The 12,880-nt window shown below is 44.8% G+C and overlaps 1 protein-coding gene across 3 annotated transcripts in view; it reads left to right on the plus strand.

The window, feature by feature from the left end:
* Positions 1 to 12,880, plus strand: part of CPLX2 (complexin 2) — an 83,712-nt gene that overhangs the window by 32,136 nt on the left and 38,696 nt on the right. Inside the window, exon 1 of one of the 3 annotated variants that reach the window (XM_079144298.1) lies at positions 6,810 to 6,831. The exons of the other annotated variants lie outside the window; for them this stretch is intronic. The gene's annotated coding sequence lies outside the window, so the exon portion shown is untranslated. Of the gene's footprint in view, positions 1 to 6,809; positions 6,832 to 12,880 lie in introns of those variants that run through there. 3 annotated transcript variants of the gene reach the window in all.

Here is a 12,880-nt window from a genome sequence, read left to right on the forward strand (position 1 = left end):
GTGACTGATTATCCAGAAAAGAAACAATGTTCACTGGAAGGGTAAATGAGGGGCAATGTAGAAAGAGGAGACTAGCGGGAGGAACGGAAGGGAGGCAGCTAGCCCTGTAGAGCAGGCCTGGAGATGCTCATGTGAACCAGGCTGTTCTCCACCCCTGGAGAGTGGCGAGGGGACACAGACAATGATGAGAGATGATCAGGCTTACTGCTACTGCTTAATTTCACAACTCACAAGGGAAGGAGAGAGGAGTAGCCCTCTTTTTTTAGTTGAAAACACTGATACTTACAGACATGAAGCAACTTGGCCAAAGTCAACAGCCAGGGAATGGCAGAGCCCAGATAAAAGCTACCATGTCCTGCTGTCTTCCTGGAGGTATGTGATGCCCCAGCCAGGAGAGGTGAGCAAGTAGCCTTCCTGTAGGAGGAGGAAGTTTAGTGGTGAAAAAACCCTCTGCCTCCATTAGCCTTCTCCTCTTTACCACAGGCTCTAGAACACTAATGGGGAGGCTGGTTATCTCCCAGAGAGACCCTCGTGCATAGCTCCACAGGCAGGCAAGGGACAAGTCAAATTGAATCTCTGAAATCCTCATTCCCCAGAGCTTTCCTGGAAATAGCAGGAAGCTATTTTTAAAAAGCAGCATCCATAGACAGTAACCTGGGAGATGAGTCCCCATCCTGATCCCACCCCTATGAGCTGAGAGCTGAATTCATCCTACTCATGGCTTAGCCAGGTGAAGCAGCTGCAGCTCCTTCACCTGACCCAAGGTCTGGAGAGAAGGGAGGGGACCATTATCTGCAAGAGGGAAATTCAGGCTACTCCAGTGACCCCCAATTCTACCTGCTGAAAGAGGCCTTGGATTACCAAAGGAAATATGCATGTGCTTATGCTGTCACACTGGGTGTCCATGAGATTACGTGCCCGTGTATGGCTTATAAACTGAAGCATTGTATATCTGGGGTGTATATGTGTCTTTGTGTCAGCCCAAGTGTCTTTGTATACTTTGCAAGCATGACATTTAGGTACATGTATTTCTGAAAGCCGGTACATGTTGATGTTAATCTACCTGTGTATATGTGTGCCTGGGTATGTGTGCATCTGTTTATACCTATGTGCATCTGTGTAGCTATGTGCACATGTGTATATTTACATGCATCTGTCAGTCTCCAAGAAACCCAAGAAATAAATGTATGGAGTTTTAGGAGTGGAAGAAGCATTTGCTTTCTCTGAAGCTCAATCCCTTCTCTCCCTACTGCTCAAGAAGCAGAAAGGGAAATTGAAGTTCCGGAAGGAAAAGGACTCACCAAGTGCAGAGAAGACTATGGAGAGCCTCCCAGAGCCATCCCCTTCATAGCTCCGTACTAACTCCATTTTTAAGATCAACAGCTGCTCCTTTCCTGCATGCATGAATGGTAGCAACTAGGTCCATCACACCACTGAGCTTCAGATTGGCTACTAAGGGGTCAGGAGGGGTTCAGAAACAGGTGCATCTGTTATGGGCTCTGAGTAGAATGTTGATTCATTCACCCTTTCCTGTGAGGGAAGAGTGTGAATTAAGCCTGCCATCAGCCTACCCATGGACCCACGGAGACCACAAAGAGGCTGGACATGGTCCTGGCCCTCAAGAGATCCACAATCTGGCAGGAGGTCAGATAAGGTAGATCAAAAACTCTGACAGGGTTAAAAATGTCTAGTCCACACGAACAGAAGCCCAAAGAGGTACAGAGGCAGGGGCAATTGATTCTGCGTACAATGCTAGTGATGAGGTGACATTTGGGTTGACACTGAGAGAAAAATTAGTATGTTAGACATTGAAATGGAAAGGGTGTTCAAAGTTGGAGACACAATTTATACAAGAGTATCTTGTCTACTTCCTGAAACTTTGTTTAAGGACATCCAGCTCCTTCCTGGGCTACCCTAAGATGCTCCTTATTCTGCCTTCCCTGTCTCTTCTCTATGCTTCTGATAGTCCCACCATTTGGAACTTATTCATCCTTCAGCAGATGTTCCTGGGCACCAAAAAGTCTCCTGGTCCTGAATGAAAGGAGTATGGAAGATACCAATGTGCCTTTTTTTTTTTTTTTTTTCTTTTTTCACTTCTGGGCATTGAACCCAGGGCCTTGTGCTTGCAAGGCAAGCACTCTTCCAACTGAGCTATATACCCAGCCCCAGTGTGACATTGAGCGTAGTCTCAGTGTCTGTAATGGGAACTAGAAGTCATTAATAGTCAACCAACTGCAGCTCCTCATTTCCAATGTGTCTGACCCTGTGTCAGGGCAATGAAAAATAGACCAAAGGACCTGTTGGGTCTCTACAAAAACAGAGAAAGTTAAGTTCTGATGGACCCATTTCTGGAGAGAAAATTGAGGCCTAGAGAGATGAACTGACTTATTAAAGTTGTGTACAGTCCTAAGAGCTAAAAGAGGTCTGTGTGACAGTATCTGTGTTTTTTTCTGCTGAGCTGGGCAACTGCCAGCACAACCAGAAATGTGGGCTTTGGAAACTGCTTTCTGCTATTTGTTTGCCTGTATCCAGCTCCTTCCTGGGCCCCCTGCGCTTTCAGTGTTATGCTCCTTTTGAAAGTGCTGACCAAGCTGACAAACTCAAGGGAATCTGTCAACCCTTGGGCTCCAAGAAAATGGAGTCAAACCTCTCCTCCACGCCTCCAAGGAGCCAAGGTGGGCTTGAGGTCTTGCAGGAGCATAGGCAACTCAGGAGACCTGATTGGGCTCCTCAATCTTCCATGCCTTCCAGGAAAGCACCTCTGCCCAGGACTCTTCACTGCTCAGACCAAAAGAAGGAAGTATGCACTGAGAGGCCACACACAGGAAGACCCCAGCACTCTGTGCTCTGTAACATTAACTCAAAAAAAAAAAAAAAAAAAAAAAAAAAAAATATATATATATATAAATACACTAGTCTGCATTGAATCAGCTATAAAGTTTTGGAGAGTTTTGAAATCTCTTTTATTACCAAGTCTTTCTAATCTACCTTTTAATGAGGAATTGCTATACTCACTTTGCAGATGTAGAGATGAAGAAAGCACAGTCTCTGACCTCAAAGAGACTGTGGTCATGAATGTGAACAATCAGCAAGACTCTGGGTTGCTCACATCTGAGATTAGAAGAAGCACAGCAGGTGGGGCAGGAGGGGCACAAAAGGGACTCCCTTTCCAACATGGAGAATATGGGAAGACTTCCTAGAGGAGGTGCTGTCTAAGCCAAGACCTGAGGATGTGTTAAAGTTAACCAGGCAAATGGAAATGGGAAGGAACTGTAGGAAAGAGATCAAAGGCTCAAGTACAAAGCCCAAATTCTAACCATGAGTTTTGTTTTGTTTTGTTTTGGTACTAAGCCATATTCCCAGCTCTATTTTGTATTTTATTTTGAAACAGGGTCTCACTGAGTTGCTGGCTGGCTTTGAACTTGTGATTCTCCTGCCTCAGCCTCCCTAGCTGCTGGGATTACAGATGTGCACCACTGTGCCCAGATAGCTATGACTCTTTTAGGTTTGGTTTTCCACATTCACTGGACAGGTATGGTCTAGAAAAGTTTGGCCATAAGGATCTGGGGTAGGAATGAAAGGCTGGAAAGGGAGTCGCTGATCCTTCACCCAAAGTCAGCAAGTACCCGGACTGTAAGGGACTCTGTCCACCTGCCACAGCCAGTCCTCTTCTTTCAACTTTGTGCTGCCTCACACCCCTTTCTTGGTGACTGAAGTCCTGTCTAACCTGGAAGCAACATTTCTGCAAGTCTCTCAGTCACTGCACTGGGCTCCACCCCTGCTGGAAGAATGGCTCAATGTTCCTCCCTGGGGGACCCCCTTTGGCTGCTGCTTTAGCACAGATTTTGCTTAAGGGTTAATCATATAACATTCTCCAGACCAATAGCATCTTGACATATAACTGAGATACAGAGGGAATCCCTGGATTTGGAGTCAGGAAGCCTTTGGATACCAGCTCTGCTATTTATGCAACTTAGCAAGTCAATATGTCTCCTTGGGCCTCAGTGTCCACAAATATGAAAATAAGGTAATGACACCAACTATACAGAATTACTGTGAGGATTCCAATGAGACACTGCAAGTGAAAACCACTCATAACTATTCAGAGATGTGAAATATAAGTGGGTTTTATTGCTGTGACTATAGTCATGAATAACAATAAGTGTTCATTCATTCAACGAGTATTTACCAAGTGCCATGTGCTAGTCTCTGTTCTCAGAGCAGGAATCTAACAATGAACTGAATAGATGAAGGGACTTCATAGTATAGGGAAAAGACAGATTAGACAATTTCAATGTAGTCATTCACTGCAAAATGATGTTTCAGTCAACAACAGACCAAATATGTAATGGTGGTACCATTAGATTATAATGGAGCTGAAAATTTCTATTGCCTAGTGACCTCATAGCCATCATAAAGTCGCGGCACATACATTATGTGTTTGTGGCAATGCTGGTGTAAACAGACTTGTGTGCTGCCAGTTGTATAAAAGTTATCATATACAATTGTGTACCATACATAATACTTGCTAATGATAATAAATGACTCTGCTATTGTTCTGTGTATTTACATTAATATGTTATCATTATTTTAGTATGTCCTACATCTACTTACTTTAAAAAAGTTTTACTATGAAACAATAACTATGTTATGCCAGCAACAGCCTCACACATCCTATGTTTACTGAGTCCCTTGATTTCATTAAGAGACCACATCAAGAGATTGACGTATACCATCGCGGTTTATGTAAGTACATTCCAGGATATTCACATAGTGATGCATTTCTCAGAATGTGTCCCACAGTTAAGTGATATGTGACTATAATATGATTCATGCTGGAGTAGGGAAGCATGGTAAGCAGGGGTAGTCAGGACCCTGTCACCTAGTTTAGCCTGGGAATTGTAGAGAAATTTGCAGAAGCTATATCCCAATGGAGTGAGCCAGAGCAGGGTTAAAGAAAGGTGCTCCAGAGAAAGACAATAGCATGAGCAAAGGCCAAGAGGCTGGACCAAGGGGTCAACTTGGGACAACACAGAGAGCAATGGGTGAGGCAGGAAGGCAAGCATGGTGCTTCAACTTTAACATAAGATCAAAGTTAACCACATTCTGTTCATTTCTTTTAAACAGATTGCAAGCAATTTGTTGCTTTGCTTTTTTTAAATGTAAAAACTGCAAAATCATAACACATAAATTTAGATCATTTTACAGTTACCGGAGCCCGGTGGAACCCAAAACAAGAATCCAGGGAAAATGTTGGGAAACAAAATGTTGGGAAATAATTCAATCAATGCATAAGACAGAAATAGTGAGCAAAACAGCTCCTTTTTTAAAAAAAGAAATTTATAGCATCAAAAAATCTGAACCATGATTCACTGGAAAATTCTACCAAATATTTAAGGAAGAAATAATATCAATTCTACATTAAATGTTTTAGAAAACAAGAGGGAACCTTCCCAACTCATTTTAAGAAGTTGGCATTAGCTTGATACCAAAACCAGACAAGGACATTCATTACAAGAATAAACCAGTATCCCTCATGAACACAAAAAGTTGCACAAAATATTAACAAATTGAATACACAGGTCAGTACCTTATTCCCAGGTGCTAATGTCTGTGTTACTCCCATTGTTGAAATCAAAGGTTTTGTGAGAATCAAAATTTTTGTTGTAGGTCATTTAGCAAGAAAAGTTTCAGTTGAAAGTGGTTTTTAAAAATTCAGACTGGAAGAAGGTACAATACTGGCTCATGCTACTGAAAACTCAGGTATAGCTGCAACCAGGGTATTAATAATGTCACCAGAAAGCTGGCTCTCTCCATCTCTTCCCTATGCCCTCCACTGGGTTGTCCCATTGTCTCAAACAAGTTCCCCTGTGGGGTGGCAAGATGTTGCCATTAGGACCAGGTGTTTGTTCTATCAACTGCAAATCATCTAGAAAGAGAGGACCTCTTTCTGGGGGAGCCCAGATTTGGGGTTCATCAGAGTATGTTATCTGTGGGTTTTGTCCAGGCTTTCTACCTTCAACCAGAGGCCCTGGGGGCATAGGACAGGAATAAACAATGATCATCATTCCCACCCGCATTGCCCTTTATAATCTAGAAAATCATCATCTCAGTTGATCTTTACCCTGCAAAGTAGGCAGAGCAGGTGCCAATGTCTTGCCCATTTCACAGATAGGGAACATGAAGTCCAGAATGGAGTAGATCGCACAGGTAGTGGGGCCGAAGATTATGTTCAGAGCTACAAGATTCCACATTTGAGGTATTTTCAAGACCCCAACTTGGGTCTCGTAAAGGAGATGGAAAAAGGAAAGGTTTAGTGGGTCAGGGCTAGTGCATTTTCGTGCTTGGTCTCATTCACTCCCCACTCCAAGCCTGACCTGAGGTTTTGGCTAGGAGCCATGCCCTACTCAAGGACACACAGCTAGGAAGGGGAATTCAGACCCCAAGCTGCGATTTCCCATGACCTTCACTCAGCTTTTCAAGGAAGGCCTCCCCATGGCCCCACCGGGGTCAGGGCATGGATGGGCTTTCACATCAGGCAGGGAGGAGATAATTGGAAGCCAGAGTCTTACAAACTTCCCACTTGGCCCCACCCTTCCCCTCTCCACCTGGAGCCAGGGCCATCTGTTCCCCTTTTGTGGGGATGCAGGGGAAGATGAAACTAAATTTAAATACTAATAATACTTAACATTTGTCTGGAAAGTATTTTGCACACTAATTGCTGATTAATCCTCCCCAGGCCCCAGAGAGATCTTCCTGCCTTTGTGTCCCTGACATGCAGACAGTCTGGTGACTTTCAGACTGAAAGGAGTTGGACCAGAAAACTACAAGGTAGATTTGGGGCTTAATAAATATATGCATTTGGTTCATTGTTGCTCCATAGTTAACAGTAAAGTTGGGAACTGGGTCCAAATGATGACTTGGCTAGCTGCCAGCTGCTTGATCATGGGCAGCCCCTCCACCCCAAAGAACCTTGGTTTCCTTGCCTATAAAATAATAATAATGTTCCGTGTTGGTCTGATTGGTCATCTACCTATGTTTGTTGAATGCCCACCATAGGCTGGCCTCTGGGCCAGGTACTGAGATGCCACACTGAACAAGTCAAGATTCTTGCTCCCATGTAGCTCACGGTCTGGTTGGAAAGACAGATAAAAGTAAGAATATAAACACGTGAGATAATTATAGCTTGTGATCATGAGGTTGTTAGGAAATAATTTTATGAATGTATTTTTTAAAACAATGATATACCACAAAAATTCTTCCAGATGGTAGAGTCCTATTTTTCTTGCCACATTTATCTAGAAATCAGACATATGTCCTCCAATAAAAAGGCATAGTAGACAGAATCATGGACCCAGAATTTTGCTGACATGGATGGGGGAGAGCTGTAGTGTATCCTGGGGAACACAGGACACTGATGGCTTCTCGTCCTTACATTTCCTTGAAGGGGGCAGCTGTTTCGATCATTTTTCACATCTTTGCTCTTTTAGTCTCCTTTATGCTTCCTCAGGGCTTCCAGAGCTATCTGCCAACCCAGGTCTTTCTTGTAGAGTTGGTAACTTGTAGCCACATGGTTTTCCAGCTGTGCTCTTTGAAGTCCCAAGACAGGCCTCACAGGCCACCTCAGGGAAAAAAAGCAGACCCACCTCAGGGAAAAAAAGGGGTCTCCAGGCCCACCGCCCACCTCAGTGAGTGCAGGTTCACACTAACTTTTCTCACCTATTTGACTTCCACATCAAATTCATCTGAAACAAGTATCCCATTTCTTTAAAGGAGTTGCCTTCATGGAGATGACTTGGAGTTGGGAGACCAAAACTTAAATCCTGGTCTTCTCTCCTAATACTGAGTAACCCTGAGCAGGCTGGACGCATTGCCAGTAAAACAGGATTGCTGTCTGACCGGAGAATAGAAGGAAAGTCACATGGGCAGCAAACCCAGCATGCAATGCTTGGTTCAGTACGGCATTTTTAAAAGTTGCTTTAAATTAATTAGTTTATTTTTATTTTTTATTGTTCTATCGATGTGTTATAATCATACCTAATAGTGGGGTTCATTGTAGTATATTCATATATGCACATAACATGGTTTGATCTATTTCATTCCCTGGTACTTTTCCCTCCTCTCCTCCTTCCCCCTCAATCCCCTTCATTTGCTCTACTGCTTTCCTTTCTGTTTTCATAGGATCCCATTTTTTAAATTTATTTTTTCTCTCTAGCTTTCACATATGAAAGAAAACATTTGACCCTTGATGTTCTGAGTCTGGTTTATTGCACTGAGCATGATGTTGTCTAGTTCCATTCACTTACCAACATATGGCATAATTTCATTCTTCTTTATGGCCAAATACAACTCCATTGTGTATATACACCACATTTTCCTTATCAATTCATCTATTGACAAAAATCTAGGCTGGTTCCATAACTTGGCTATTGTGAATGGTCCTGCTATAAACATTGGTGGGCATGTATTACCATAGCATGCTGCTTTTAGTTCTTTTGAATAAATACCAAGGAGTGGACTGTGGTGTTTCCCTTCCTAGTCTTTTGAGAAGTCTCCATACTGACTTCCATTGTGCTAATTTGCAGTTTCAGTAGGGCACTTGGTCACATTTTTTATTCTGCATCTTTTTCCTGGGTATTTAACAAGGAAGAATAGAGCTGGGTTGCAATAGCCAGTGACACCACCAGGTGGACCCTACCTGAGGAAGTCATAAGAATGCAAAGCAAATTCACACCTTAGTTTAGGAAGCCTATAGCTTCGAACATTCTGTGTAGCCTCTTCCTTTTAAATGGAAGATACCTCTGCCTTAACTTTACCTTTCCACTGTGGGTGAAAAATCAGCACAATTCATTGTGGAGGAAAGTTGAGAAAGCCCACACAAGCAACATTTTTCCAATGCAAATGACTGTAGTTATTTTAAGTTACACAGCAGGTTTAAGAGGGTCTCGCCTCCTCTGCATTAGTTGGTGCCAGAGAAAAGGGTGGGCATGGCTAGAAAGTAAGGAAATTGTCTTGCAAGAATGTCAAGGAAACATCCCTGCTTATGCACACATTGGGAAACAAGCAGAAGAACACCTTTTTACAGGACTTCTTTCTATATCACACTCAGCTCAAAGAACCTCCTCTGGACTGGCCATACTGTACCATCTCCAAGCCACAAAACAGTGACTATCCTCATCTCACAGAGGAAAACCAGTGCCTAGGAAAGTGAATAATCACTAGCCTCCTGCATAGCAGATGGTGAAGTTGGAATTCAAACTGCGAATTCTCTAAAGAGCCATGCCAGGAATGTCTAGGGTAGAGATATGGAAAGCATTGACCTTTAACTCAAGGAGCAAAAACTTTAAGGGGGAAGCTGAACCCAAGGCAGTGTTTGCTGGAGGCTTTTGTCACCATATATACCCTCTCCTCAGACTATACCCCAACCCATTCCAGCTCCCCCATCAGTCACACACATGTCCCCCAAACCTGCAAATTCACAAAAGATACACTCAGATGCATGGTCAGAATTCAAGGCCACATGGAAAGGCACTTTGTGCAAACTCTCGGAGAGTACATATACAGGCTTACATGTATACAAGAACATGTATACATCTACTTACGCAGATACAAGAACACCATGAAGCACAAAGGCCCACCTAGAGAGCAGTCACATGCACAGAGAGGGAACATACATGCAGGACAGTCCCACAACAGGAAGCTTCTAATGGAACACCCTGGGCATGGAAACTAATGTGTGCCTGCTCCACACATCAATCACCTCAGGGTCCATGTTTCTGCTGCTAGCAAGAACCCTATTTCAGATCTCAGCCTCCTTCACTCTGCAGGTTCCAGAGGATTGAGGTCTCTTACTAGCAGGGACACACAGGCACTTCTACTCTAGGGGGCCTCTCAGGTGGCTTTCAGAAACATGGGAGAGCATAGTGTTCCCAGCATGGGAGCCAGGGTAGGTCTCCCTGCTGTGTCTTAGACCACACACGCACAGTTATTGGAAACACAGACTGGTGGAAACTCCAGATCCCCTCCTGCCCAGCTGTGAGGGACCTTGGACAAGTCTTCATTCTCTCTGATCCTCAAACTTCTCATTAGCAAATTAGTAATATCTCATCTTCTTCTAAGGCATTAATGAAATGAGACAAAGGGTGTAGACCACCTAGTAAGGACTAAATAAACGCTGATTACTTTTCCCTTGATCATACCTTTCTAGTACTTGCTGCTCAACACAGCAGACAGGCAGATGGACATCATTCAAACAGCCACCATGATTCCTCCTGTAGTCCTTTCCCTCCAGGAGCTTTGAGAATTTCAGAGAAGACAGGGACATAAACAGATGATGATCATCCAGCATGAAGCACCATGAATGAGGGAAACCTTGGGCACTGTGGGAACCCAGAGGAGTCTGCCCAGGGGTACCCTGCAGGGCAGGGACCACAGGGCACACTTCAACTGAGAATAGCAGATCTCTTAGTGCCCTTGGAATCATTTTCTCCAACCCCGACACTGATACTTATTGAGCACCTACTGTATAATAGACACCACACATATATATGCCTGTTCAATGAAACAATGCTCCAATAATATAGCAAAGAAGTAATTATTATCTCTTCCTACACAAAAGGATATCAAGAAGGGAGGACTGACCTGTCCAAGGTCACAGAGATCAGAGTTGAGCCAGATTTCAAAGTCCACCTTCTTCCCTATGTTCTCCACTCTCAGCTGCTGTAACAAACAGCCCCACATCTTGGTTGTGTTGTTCTCCCCAAGTTCATTGGGAAATCACACTGTGTCCTCCTGACCTGGACATCTCTTCAGAGCCCAGTACCCACAGATGGTGAATGGCCATGGGTCTATGTCCTGTCACCCCTGACAGGCCCTCTGCCTCAGTGGTCCACCTGTACTAGCACTGGCCTGCACCTGTGTGTGTCGGGCCACCTTTCTAGAACCCAGGGAATCTATTAGCTCTGCCCTTGCTGCAGTCGACTTGTGACAATCATTTCACAGGGGAAGAAATTGAGGAAAATGAGACAAGGGGCCCCTGAGACGAGGACCAGGGCCCATGCTCTGAAGAAGATATCCCATCAAGTTTCCTCTCTAGGTCCCAGGGAGGCGGTGAGTCTAAAGACCCTTCTTACTTCTCTGTGGGAATCAGGAGTCATAGCTCCGAATAGCTAATCGCCCACAGGCCGAACTAGGATTAAGACAGGCTTCCCAGAGAACAGGCTGCTGAGTGAGATGAGTCAGCCAGCAGCAACTGGGAGGGCCAGTCGTCCTGACAGACACGGTGTCCCTCAGCCAGTCTCTGAGTCAGGCAGATGGGGTCAGCTGGTCAGACAACAAGCCTGCTGGCTCACGCTCTCCAAGCCTCTCTCTCCATTCCTGACTTCCTCATGAGCTTTGAGGCAGCACCCAAGCCTGGATGCACTGGCACGACATACACACATGCATGTTGTTGATGGCACGCATGTACACACTCATAGTTAGGCAACACTCAAGAATGCACCCACACACACACACACTTGTGTGTGTATTGTGTAAGGTTGCACACATGCACTTTCTCAGGGTCATGTACAGCCAAACGTGCACACACACACACCTCCACCACAGCGCATGGCCTCCTTCCCATTCATATTGGTGCAAATGGAGGCACTCGGGTTTTCCATTGCTCAGGGGGCTCCTGAGTCAAGGAACCCTAATCCCAACCATCATTTAAAGGTTCAAGGAGGACTGGGGGTGTCAGTCCTCACCAGGGAAGGGTTAACAAAGGAACAAAGCAGAGCCCAGTGTGACCCTTCAGAATAAGGCAGACTGCTACTCTGTCCACCAGAGGAGAAAGCGGTGGTGGAAAGGATCACTGCTAACCTAGAACCCTGGGGTCAAGTAACTAGGCAAACCTTCAACAAAGAGGACTCATGGAGCACACCCTGCCCCCACCCTTGAGACCATCCTACCCCAGAGTCCTCTCTTTTACTGCCTCCTCTTCAGGAGTTTTGCCTCATGTCAGGCAGATTTGAGGGCAGCAGATCTTTGAGCCCACCCAGAAATGACCATCACTACCCACTCAGATAAATCCCAGCATTTCCTCACCTGTAGGACAAGGTTAGTGAGCTTTATGAAAAGAAGATACAGAGTTTATGTGCCACCCTATCTAGGGAGAACTTTGCAGACTAAGACACTGTCCAAATGGCAATTATCATCCACTAGCCTGAGCCCAAGCAGAGGCAAAGGGAAACTGTCAAAAGCACTGTTACAGTTTGGGATGTTAGTGGCGGGGGCAGGGTTGTCCCACACAGGAATGAGGACCCCCAGAAAGACAAGGAGCTGAAGCCACAGAAGAACTCCAAGCACCGCCTTTAGCCCAAAGATGAAGAGGACCACATGGTGAGGCACACAGGTGGCTCCTAGAAGTTGACAGTGACCTCCCAAGATGACGGCCAACAAGGACATGGAGACCTTGGTCTTCCAACCACAAGGAGCTGAGTTCAACCAACAGCCTGAATAAGATCTGAAGCACTAGACTAGAACCTCAGAAAGAGGTTGGCCTCCCCCAAAATCCTAATCATGGCATTATAAGACCCTGAACAGAGGCAGCTGAGTCCTCTGAAATACCTGAACTGCCAAACTGTGACATAAGTGGATGTTCCTTTAAGCTGGAAGGAAGAGAAGAAAGAGGGAGGGAGGGAGGGAAGCAGGAGCTTGTTCCTTTATTAGGAAAATGGGCACCTACCTTCCCAAAATGGTCATTTAACAAACCTTTATTGAGCTGCTACCATGTACTGGGCACTGAGTTTCTCAAGGCCAGTGGTAACAGATAAGGACCTCTCTCGTGAAGCTTCCAGCTACTGGAAAATAGTCAACAAGGAGACAGATGGTTCCCAGGGCA

Source organism: Sciurus vulgaris, assembly GCF_902686455.1.
Source record: "Sciurus vulgaris genome assembly, chromosome: 6".
NCBI lineage: Eukaryota > Metazoa > Chordata > Mammalia > Rodentia > Sciuridae > Sciurus > Sciurus vulgaris.